Raw genomic sequence first — 11454 nt, 5'->3', positions numbered from 1 at the left:
CCCTGTTTGAGGTTTCTGTCTCTATCACAGCAGGTGATGCAATGACGTGTGAGGTTCAGCACAGACCAGAAAAAGAGCAGGGAAACCAGCCAAGGGAGAAAATGGATAAATTTATTTCCTGTCAGGGAACTCAGAAGGGCCTTAAGGAAACCAGAATACAGCAGGAAATCTGCAGGGAAAAGCAAAAAAAATACATGTGCTGAGTGTGGGAAAAACTTCACTTACAGATCAGGCCTTTCTCAACATCAGAGAATCCACACAGGGGAGAGGCCCTGTGAATGCAATGAGCGCGGGAAAACTTTCAGTCGCAGCTCGCACCTTATTGGGCATCAGAGAATCCACACAGGGAAGAGATCCTATCATAGAATCCTAGCTTATAAGGGTTGGAAAGGACCTCAAGAGATCATCTAGTCCAACCCCTGGCTCAAAGCAGGACCAATTCCCAAATGATTCCCTCAAGGATTGAACTTACAACCCTGGGTTTAGTAGGCCAATGCTCAAACCACTGAGCTATCCTCTCCCTCCTGAATGCAGTGAGTGCGGGAAAACTTTCAGTCGCAGCTCACACCTTATTCGGCATCAGAGAATCCACACACAGGAGGGGTCCTATGAATGCAGTGAGTGCGGGAAAACCTTCAATCGCAGCTCTCACCTTATTCAGCATCAGAGAATCCACACGAGCAAGAAGCCCCGCGAATGCCGTCAGCAGGCCTGCACAACTCGTAAAGTGGTGATGTAGAGAAATCTCTGTATTAACTATCTCTATAAATCTTTATAACGTTGCATTGTGTTATTTTGTATTAAGTATCTTTATCTTTATGACATTGCATCCGGCATGATGTTATTTTGTAATTCATATGACTTGGCATTGTGCCTCTCTATTTTCATACAACTTTGTATTAGATCCCTATATAGAGAATTGGTAGAAAACTTTGTATCAAATGTTATAGCCCCTAAGGATAGTATAGTTAAAGTAAAAGAAAACATGTGCCTTTTTGCTAGAAGTAGAATAAGATCTTCCCCCGCACTCTGTAATCAATTGCTCTATTGACTGAATGAGGTGTGAATGAGTGAGGCTTGGAAGACACCCACCTCCAGACAGCTACAACAGTTGAAGAGGGAATGGGAGCCAGAGCAAAGGACAATACAACTTGTCAAGTGGGCCCAATAAAGAAGAGCAGGCATATTGATGGCCTCAGGGATTAGAAGCAAGCACCTTCTTTAGAAAACACCCTCTTTGAGTAGCATTGGGACAACACCCAGAGAAAAGCAGCACAAAGACCAACGGACCCAGACCCAGATTTTGAATCTGGTCTAGATTTGCATAAGAGGGAAGCTGCTATAAATGCGAGGTGTCTTGCAGAAGGACCCCGGATCTCGTCTTGTCACCATCGGACCATCGAGTTGGATCGGTAGAAGTCCGGCTCCACCCCTCCCCCATCTAACTCACCTGGCCAGTGCAGTTAAGGGGAGCAACTAGTTGGTAACAACAGCAAGACGGAGTGTGTTTATGTCTGTGTGTGTGCGTGAATGCATGACTGTGATATATATCTCATGTGCATATCATAGAGTATTAATTGATACCTGTATTACTAATAAATGTGGCATTTTGCCTTAATCCCCCTGAAAAGTTCCTGTACAGTACTTTGAGTAAAACAGCGAGGGCCACAATACTCCAAAGAAAACAGCTGAAGACCGAAACCCCCCGGCCCTGCGGAAACACCCCCCACTCAGGACCTCCCAGCCTGGCGGAAACACCCCGCCCAGCCCTGCAGAAACAAACCCTCCTTCCCCAGCGCCGCCCCACCAAAACAGCTGTGGGTCAAAAAGGAAGGTTGGTGGTGGGGAGGTGTTACTTGATGTTAAATCAACCAGGGACTCCCAGCCAAAGAGGTGGCTGGGAGCCCTCAGGGTCAAATTAAAGGGCCTGGGGCTCTGACGACTGGGGGAACCCGGAGCTTTTCAGGGCTGGGACAGGGATTTAAAGGTCCCAGAGCTCCTGCTGCTGAGGGGAGCCTGAGCCCTTGAAATCCCAGCCTCACTCCATCCCCTGGAGCTGCCGCCAGGATTCAAAGGGCTCTGTGCTGCCTGCAGCCACAGGGATCCCTGAGCCCTTTAAATCTCAGCTGCTGCCGGGATTCAAAGGGCTCTGGGCTGCCTGTGGCGGTGGGGAGACCTGAGACCTTTAAACCTCAGCTGCGGCCGGGAATCTCTGCGAGCAGCCCAGAGCCCTTTGAATCCCGGCCGTGGCTGGCAGGCCGGCTTTAGGAAGTGCGGGGCCCCGCAGGGATGACTGGGGAAAAAAAAATGCCTTTCAGTTCTTAACAACCGGTTCCCTATAAAATGTTCTGCCACAGTATGTATTTTTTGTACCAGTAGGGTTACCATACGTCCGTATTTTCCTCCCAGATGGCGATTTAAGAACCAAAAAGCCTGACATGTCCGGGAAAGTACAGATGTATGTTAACCCTACCTAAAAGTTCTTTTTTAAAAAGATGGGTCTGAACTAGAAATGAGCTCTGCCACTCCCTTAGGGTGTGCTAGGGTGCACATGTGTGGGTCCCAGCTGCTCCCTGCCCATCTCATTGAAGCAGGTGTGCAGGGTTACTTCCCTCGGAACTGCAGGGCACCAGTGAACATGGGGCTGGCTGGAGGTGGGGGAGGGGGAGGATGCGAGAGGTAGGGTCTGGCTGCAGGCTGGGCAAGGGGTGTGGGGCAGGCTGGAGACAAGAGGTGTGGGGTGGGCTGGCTGGCTTCAAGCAGGGCCACAGGGAGGGTGCTGCATGGGTTGGCAGGGCTGGAGACAAAGGAGTGTGGGACTGGCTGGCTTCAGGCAGCGGAGTGCGGCAGGGGTTGGCTGGAGACGGGTTGGTGCAGGGCTGAAGGCAAGGCAGGGGGTACGGGGTTGGCTGGAGACAGGGCAGGGGGTGCAGGGCTGGTGCGGGCAGGGCAGGCAGTGTGGCAGGGGCTGGCTGGAGACAGGGAAGGGGGTGCAGGGCTGGCTGGAGACAGGGGTTGGTGCAGGGCTGAAGGCAAGGCAGGGGGTGTGGGGCTGGCTGGAGATGGGCAGGCTGCAGGCAGGAACTGGTGCAAGCAGGGCAGGAGGTGCGGGGCTGGTGCGGGCAGGGGGTGCAGCAGGGGCTGGCTGGGGATGGGCTGGCTGCAGGCAGGGCAGGGGGTGCAGGTACAGGGGGTACAGCCCATCCTCTATGGTGAGTGCCTCCTTCTCCTCCTCCTCCTCCCCCCTCTCCCACTAGGGTAGCAGCAGCAGCCTGGGGCTTGGGGGCTATTTCAAGGGCCCAAGGCGCCCCTGCTTCCACTGCCCCAGCTCTGTAAATAGCCGCGGGAACCCTGGGGAAGCGGCGGGGCTCCAGTGGCTATTTAAAGGCCCGGGGAGGTAGAAGCAATGGGAGTCCTGGACTTTTTAAATAGCCCCCAGAGCGCCGCAGACATACCCCAGGGCTCCAGCAGCAGGGCTCTAGTGGCAATTTAAAGGGCCTGGGCTTCCAGCCCCTGCTGGGAGCCCCAGGCCTTTTAAATTGCCCCCTGGGGAAACTGGGCCACCCTGGTACAGCGCACTGGCTTTTGCTGGTACTGGGGCTTGGGTGCGGGGTCCTCTTAGGAGCGAGGCCGATTCAAGGGAATTGGTTAAATTGGCCTAAAGCCGGCCCTGGTGGCTGGGATTTAAAGAGCTCTGAGCTCCCCGCCCGCCTGCCCAGAGCCCTATAAATCCTGGCTGCGGCTGAGATTTAAAGAGCTCTGGGCTCCCTGCGGCTGCGGGCAGCTCAGAACCTTTTGAATCCAGGCCGCGGCTGAACTTTAAAGGGGTTTGGATTCCCCGCGGCTACGGGCAGCCCAGAGCCCTTTGATTCCCGGCTGCGGGACGCACAGTGAGACTTCACGGGCCGCACGTTGCCCGTGGGCCGTATGTTGTACAGGCCTGGCATGGAGGGGCAAAATAGGTAAGAAATTTCCATGGCCTGTCACTAGCAAATAGTAGCCACCATGGATCCTGCCAGAGGTGGCTACATCTTAGCACTGTGGGAAGCAACCCTTCACAGAGACCATTTGTCTTGTGGTTTGGGATACTTCTCAAGACATGCTGCACTCAGAGTGACCCCCTCATCCTGTGCCAGCTGGAGAAAAGAAAAGCGGCCAGCCAACTCTCCCACTACCAGCTGCGAACCACTGATCCCCAAACAGGGGGAGGCCTCTGGCTTTGATGTGTATTAAATATCAGGCTGGTCTCTTTCTTTGGCAAATATCTAACAGAGCTAAAAGAGGGAACAAATGATCCTCAAAGAAGAGGGGAAAGACAATCACTGGGAAATGTAATCTCCTGCAACATCCAGAATGGAGAGCGACTCAAGGCAACAGGTTCCCCCGAAGGAAGAAGTTTTGGGGATTTAGAAACATAAGGAACAGCACAAAACTTGAGAGGATTGTTAATTGACATTTGATAATGACACAGAGGGAAAACCTGAGCTTTCAGATCAGTGTTCAGAAATGAAAGACAAAGGGTGGAAATCAGAGATTTTGGATCCATTTTGCAAATTATAGAGAGGAAGTGGAAAATCAGAGGGATTTTATATCAGTTGTTGATAGGAGGTAAAATCTGAGTGTTTCACATGAAGACTTGGTAAATGAATAAAGAGGAAATGGGCAACATTTGCAAACATTTTGTGTTCAATAATCTGAGAAAAGGTGTAAATCTGAGATTTTCTTATTATTTTATAATTAGAGACAGGAAAATCTCAGGGCATATTCAATTAGAAATAGACAACTAGAGAGAAGTGGGGCAAATGTTTAAGTTATTTTATTTGAATCTTTGAGATTTGCAAAGAAATTGTGTCACAAACTGCATATTTGATAACATGAGAGGAAAACACCAAGATCTGAGGGGAGAGAGTCACTTTCCTGTCAGGGCCCAGTGCTCCCTCCCCCTCCCCCTCCGGGGTCTCTCACTCACTGGGGGCTCCAGGCGGGGCTGGTGCGGTCAGAGCCTGGGGCTGCCTAGGGGGCAGGTCCCAGCTGGAGAAAGCCCCCCCCACCCTGGCCAGGATAGGAATGTGCTACTGGTAGCAGCCTGGGGCTGGACCCTCTCTATGCGGGACACTTGCTCCCCCCTCCCCTTCCTGGCCCTTCCCACGCCCTGTTGCCAGCAGAGAGTGGCCCCCCCAGCCCAACCCAGAGGTGTCCCTGTCTCAGGCCCCCCCCAGCCTCTGCCCAGTTCAGAAATCACTCGGGGGAACCATTTCCCACCTACACAAGGACAAATCACTGCAGGTGAAAATGGGGAGAAACACCCCAAACCTGAGATCTGAACTGGCCATTGGCAAAGGGGAGAGAAAATGGGGCACAATGGGGGGAGGGGAACAGGGAACTTCTCAGGGGTTTGAGGGAAGGGGGTGTCAGCCTGGATGTTGCTTGTTGCTCTCTAGGGAGAAAGGGGGCAGGACAGGAGAGGAGGGGGATCTCCACGGAGGGGGCAGTGGTAATTCCGAGGGGATCTCAGCCCTCCCTTTTTCTCCCCGCTCCTCAGGGGTCACCTGCTCTTCTCCCCTCACCCCCCGGCCATGTCTCGGCCGCACAGACATTTTCCATCCATCCCTTTCCCAGGTCTCCCCACTCCGCAGCCCCTGCCCGACCCCACGCAGGGGCTGCTAGGTGTAATGCATGTTCAGTAGGGATTTCTCCCCTACTAATGCTGGGGTGTCCTTCTCCTATAGGTTAGTCTACTAATGATCTCCTCTTGGTGCCATGTGTGTCAGTTCATTGCCATGGCACTCGTGTGCTTAGACATCTGAGGATGCTCTATAGAAAAGCTCCTTGAGTGAGGTGATCCACAGGGAGTAGCTCAAAGCTCCAAAGTGCCTGGCCGGGGCAGGACATTGGCACAGCAAGGGCGGGGTGTGGCAGTGACATCACAAAGGCCTTTTGCAGGACCTCACACTATTGGTCAAAGACTATTGGTGAGCAGGTGGTGACCTCACAGAGAGATCCTGACATCAGTCAGGGGCCAGGGGCTAGGGAAACCTCAGAGACCCCTGTGGCTTTGCTTCAGCAAGTCTCCTTCTCCAGGTCTCTGTCTGAGGACTGAGAGAGTATTCGGGTTCACGGACGTGAGCGCCAGGAGAAACCTCTTTCCAGTTTTCTCCTTTCCTTGTAGTGATTTTACTAGAAAACAGCCGTCCCTGTTTAGAAGGTAAGAGCCTCCTGGAGGTGTGAAACCTGTTCAGTCTGATCCATCTGGTGAGAGTTGAATTCTAGGCATGGAAAACATGAGTTTAAGGAGGCAGAATATTATTCCGCACCTGGGATTTTGTCCCTTAGAATCATGGGGACATTAGGGTTTGTCCTTTGTGTTTCACCTTTTCCTCCATCCACCTGTCCCTCCCTCCTTTCTCTTCATCTCTTCTTTTGTCCTTTCTCCTGTTCCCCTCCCAACACCAGGACGAGTGTGTGCGTGTGTGTTGCGGGGGAGTGCTCTGCAGCTCTCACTGTGGGAGTTCCACCCAAAAATGTGAGGCTGAAATAGCGCTCAGGCAGTCAGGGCTGGATTAACCTTTTGTTGGCCCTGGCACCAAACATTTTTGGGGGCCCCAGTGTAGTAACTGTGGGCTCCGAGTGTGGGCCTGGTGGGGCAGTGCCATTGGTGCCTTCGTATACCCGGTACTGAACCTCAGAGACATTTTTCATTTTGATCACACACCTCTCCATGACTATATGCATTGCCATACACAGCTCCCTCAGCCCGCGGGTTTTCTTATTGAGCTGTACACCCATGTGGGTTTACCAGTGTCCACAGTGAGCAGAACTTTCATAGTGACCAAGGAAACTCCCCACAGATTTATCTCTTTCCTCATTCAGACCTTCTCTAGCCACGTCTCCAGTACCCCCCATGTCACCAGTCACTGCATGTGGTCCTAGTCTCAGCTCAAAGTCCTAAAGCCAGCAGACACCTGATCAGTTCTGACAGATCCCTCCCTCAGCCCCCATCCTGCCATGTGAGCAAGCCACCTGCAAACACCATTTCCCCAAAGTGAGGACTTAGCCCTTGGGAATCTGAAGACACCAGCGTCTCTCCCTCTGCTCCCATCTACATGCTATTCTGCTACCCGGTCACCACCACCTCTCCCCATACTTGTTTCCTTTCTACTTTGGACATGCTCCCAACCAGCTGGAAGCTCCCTCTGCAAGCCTGACCTGCTCCCGCCTTCCCTGCTCCCCCGACATTCCTTTCCTACTGGTGACCTCTGTTCCTTGAGGTTAACTCCAGTGTCTTTAGGAGCTCTAGCTTAATGGCCCCAGGAGTCATAGAGCCACTTGTAGTTTCTCTAGCTACAGCCATGGGGCAACTGCCAGAGGCCAGCCTTAGACAGCTGCAGCTACTAGCCACAGGAGCGGAGGCAATGCCAAGGCTGAGCATGCTTGAACCTTGCAAGGGCAGCACTAGGGACTCTAAATCCTCAGCACTGGCCCTAGGCAGCTGCAGACTCTGGAGTTAGGCACTTTCCTCCTCTAGGTTCCTGCATGGTTACAGAACTGCAGTAAAGTGGAACAATTATCAGCTTCTGTGATTGGAAGATGTCTGGATCCATCTAATAAGACCGTCCTACATAAATGAGGAAAGTTGAGGTGCCTTTATTATTCTTTTGTTCCATTCTTTGTTTCTATGGGGAATTTGCCAGTGCAATATCACTGTCTTCCTTTTAAACAAACAAAACTAAAAAAAAAAGTGTAATGGCTGTTGAAAATAGCAATTCCAGCCCTCGTTAGCACTGTGAAGACCCCAACGTTTGTTGCTCAATTTTCTCCTACTTTTTCTACAGTAAATGACAGTGGATCAGCATATTTGATTTGGGAGAAATGAAGTAACAGCTGCCCAAATTGAGCTTGAGCACTCCTGATTTTGAGGTGTTCAGATCTGGAAGGCAGGGGCTAGATTCCCTTTATGAATATTAGATACATCTGGAAAGGAAAAGTCCATTTCTATTTTCATGGCTCAGAAGTGGAAATCCTCCTGTCCTGTATCTGAAGCTGTCCAGGTCCAGTAGAGCCTCCCCTTCCTTACTTACCATTTTACCTTCTGGTGGGATCCACATACCTCCCTTGCCCAGCTTCAGATAGAGAGGGGCCCTGTCCAGTTAGTCCACCCAGTTCCATCGTTGGGGGCTGCCAGGCAAGGTCACACCAGCATCCCTAAGCCTGTCTGGGGAAGTCTTCTGAGGGTGCTACCTGGGCCAAAGCCTTCTACTCCTTGGTCACACTTCTTCCCTATTCACAGGTAGCACCCCCTTCTAGCAGCCAGCCCCAGCAAGCTGCAGCACATGGAGTCTCACAGCTTCCCCCCTCCCTTTCCTGTTGATAGCAGCCAAGGGAATGCTGGGAAATGTTCCTTCTCTGCTCCAAGGCAGGGAGCTGGTCAAGGAACTACAGCTCCCAGGGCCCTATGGGGTCTCAGCTCCCCTACTGAATATCCAGGCTGCTCTGAGGCTCCCTTTCTGCAGAGGGGAGGAAGTTACTGTTACAGGTCCCTTCAGAGCTTGGGCCTAGCACTATGGCACCATGTCAAATCCAGTACTGCTCCCAACTCTATCCAGCTCTGCTGCTGGCAGGATCCCTTCCTATTCTTTTTGTTTCTTGCCTCCCCTCCAAGGAGAAGCTCTGCATTGTTCCTGTGTGGGGAATTGAACCCAGGCTGTCTGGGTGAAAGCTAAGAATCCTAACCACTAGACCACATGGGACTTCCATAACACGTTTACATGTTCATATTCAATAACACAATTAAACGTAGCCATTCAAAGTAGCCATTTAAAAGAAGCCATTCAAAAAACTTCAAAAACAGACTTCAAAGAGAAATTGCAGAGTTACAACTGATCTGCAAACTTAACACCATTAATTTGAGCTTGAAGAGGGACTGGGGGTGACTGGCTCACTACAAAAGCAATTTTCCCTCTCTTGGTATTGACACCTCCCTGTCAATTACTTGGAGAGAGCCACATCCACCCTGACTGAATTAGCCTTCAACACTGGTTCTCCCCTTGTATGGTAACTCCCTTTACATCATGTTCCAATATATATTTATGCCTCTATCTGCAATTTTCACTCCATGCATCTGAAGAAGAGGGCTTTTTACCCACGAATGCTTGTGTCCAAATAAATCTGTTAGTTCTTAAGGTGTCACCGGACTCCTCGTTGTTTTTGTGAAATAAAAGCAAAATGCACTCTAAGCTGATCTTAACCCTTTCAATGTCCTTACAAACTTAGATGCTTCTCACCACAGGCCGGCTGGTGGCTTTTCAGCCAGGCTCTCCCCTTTCGTCAGCGCTTCAGTTGCTTGGTGTGGGGGTGTCTGTAGATGTAGGTGGACGAGAGAGAAAAAGCATGGCAAATGTCTCTGCTTTTATCATGTCCTTTCTTCCCTCTTGGCTTTGCTCCCCCTTCAGAGTCAGGTGAGCATCACTGCGTCTCTCCAAGCAAGTCTGAGCAATTCCCCTGGGGTGTCCTCTTGCAGGTAAGTGATTGCACTGTAGCTCCCTTGCTGAACAATGGCTGTTGATGGGTTGTTTGACACCCTGTCCGGGTGTTGGTTACTTTCCTTGCTGTTGTCACTGGGGAGCTAATATTTGGCTGACTCCCCCACCTTACAGCATAGTGATAACCACACTGCACAATTCTCATAACTTCATATGCATGAATGGTAAACATCTATGGGTAGAGAAATGACTTTCAGCAGATCATATCCTTTCCCCTGATACCTTACAAGGCATGCTCTGTATATAAGATCACGATTATATGAAAATGAGGAATATGGGGGTTACAGCACACTCCCCCAAAGGTACAGAATGTCACACTGAGATTCTATTTTCATTTGTTATGTAACAGCATTAAAGAGATCCAGTGACTGACCAATGGCATTTTCAAGTGCTAAAATGGCAAGCGCTGTTGGTCTCTCATTGGCCATCAGCGACTGAAGATACGGTTTAATGAGCCAGAGCTTCAAGGCGAGGGTGGCTCTGTCCACTGCCTTCCGTTGCGCTGCTGGGCACCAAGTCCCTGGCGGTCAATATGTGAAGCTGGGAGAAGAGAGTGGGGTGGCAAGCGGTGGCAGAACTTTTGCCACCAGGGTCTAGCTGTCTAACTTCCTCTTCGTACTGCTGGGCCCCCGTTGCCTTCAGGTAACACAGGAACTAAGGCAGGAATAGGGTGAGGAAGCAAGTAAAGCCGAGCAAGGAAGGCAAAAGTTAATCTTATCTTCATGGGCAGCTCGCAATGACGTCCTTTTTCTGTGCCACAGCTGACAACAACATCCCAGACAGAAAAGTAACAGGCCAAAAAGAAACCTAGCAGATGCTGAAACAGTTCAGTTGGGAGCGTGCAAGACTAACAGGCTCTTCTATCCTCCTTTATGCACGGGTGGGATGTTTTCTGAGAGTGCAGCAGTTCCTTTAACTGCCACGAGTCCCTCATTTCAGGCTATGCAGCAGGAAAAGACAGCATGGGCTTCTGCACCGAGTTGGCCCACCTGACCTTTCATTCTTCTCTTGCTCTTTGTCAGCAAGGAGAAGAAAAAGAAGCTCTCCCTCAAGCTGGAGTCACACGGGCGAGGTAAGGACGACTTCCTGAGTGCTGGCTCCAGTCCTCTGCCCTGCCAGCTGACCTATCGAGGGGCTACCACCACATTCTCTAGATTTGTCCATCGGTCTGTGCCAGAGTGAGCAACAACCCAGTAGGTGGAGTTTCTGTAGTGTAGTGGTTATTACATTTGCCTAACACGCAAAAGGTCCCTGGTTCAAAACCAGGCAGAAACATGCTGGCTTTCTTTTCCCAGATCCCCTTGTTATTCAGAAAGGGCACTCCTCCTATTGGCCTGTCCCTGGGATAACTCCAACCCCTGCATGACAGAGGATGCTGACAGCAGTGGAGAAAGCACCTTGGTGTCAGGCTGGAGAACCTAGAGTAGTTAGGCCAGTCACCATTTGGAGGCTTGTGGCTTGGCCACCTCTGCTGTTGGAGGTTGGCCTATAGAGGCTCTCACTTCCTGCTGGGCTCCTTTGCGTGACTGGCCAAAGGAGGAAGTGAGGCAGGAATGGGGCAATAGAGGAAAGTTGAGCTGAGGAAGGCAGGGAAGAAGCTGTGCGGCTAAGTGGGGTTAGTAGAGCACCACCCTTCATTCTGCAAAGCCTGGGGAGGTGTGGTTGGCTGCTGGGAGGTAGAATCCTGTGCCTGCCTCTTGGCTTCCCAGGAGTGGCTACTTGCAGCCCAGGAGAAGAAGGGAGGTTCTGGGTGAAAGGAAAACAAGCAAAGCTGAGTCCAAGTGGAGAATGGCGGCTCCTTTATGGCCAACCTGGGGGCATGACTGATGGTTTTAGAGGTGGAGGCTGGGCTGGCTGTGAGCAACTGGGATCCAGGAAACCCCCACCTGCCCTTCTGAGGGCTGAACCCATGGAG

General features: G+C 51.4%; 1 non-coding gene across 1 annotated transcript; it reads left to right on the top strand.

Moving 5' to 3' along the window:
- The first annotated feature begins 10741 nt into the window (after window positions 1–10741).
- Window positions 10742–10814, top strand: TRNAV-AAC (transfer RNA valine (anticodon AAC)). The gene has a single exon. It is a non-coding gene; the product is annotated as a tRNA-Val (tRNA).
- The last annotated feature ends 640 nt before the right edge of the window (window positions 10815–11454 follow it).

This window comes from Gopherus flavomarginatus, unplaced genomic scaffold (genome assembly GCF_025201925.1).
Source record: "Gopherus flavomarginatus isolate rGopFla2 unplaced genomic scaffold, rGopFla2.mat.asm mat_scaffold_67_arrow_ctg1, whole genome shotgun sequence".
In the NCBI taxonomy this organism is placed as follows: Eukaryota; Metazoa; Chordata; order Testudines; family Testudinidae; genus Gopherus; species Gopherus flavomarginatus.
The sequence above is the reverse complement of the archived record's forward strand: the minus strand, read 5'-3'. Positions and strand labels throughout refer to the sequence as shown.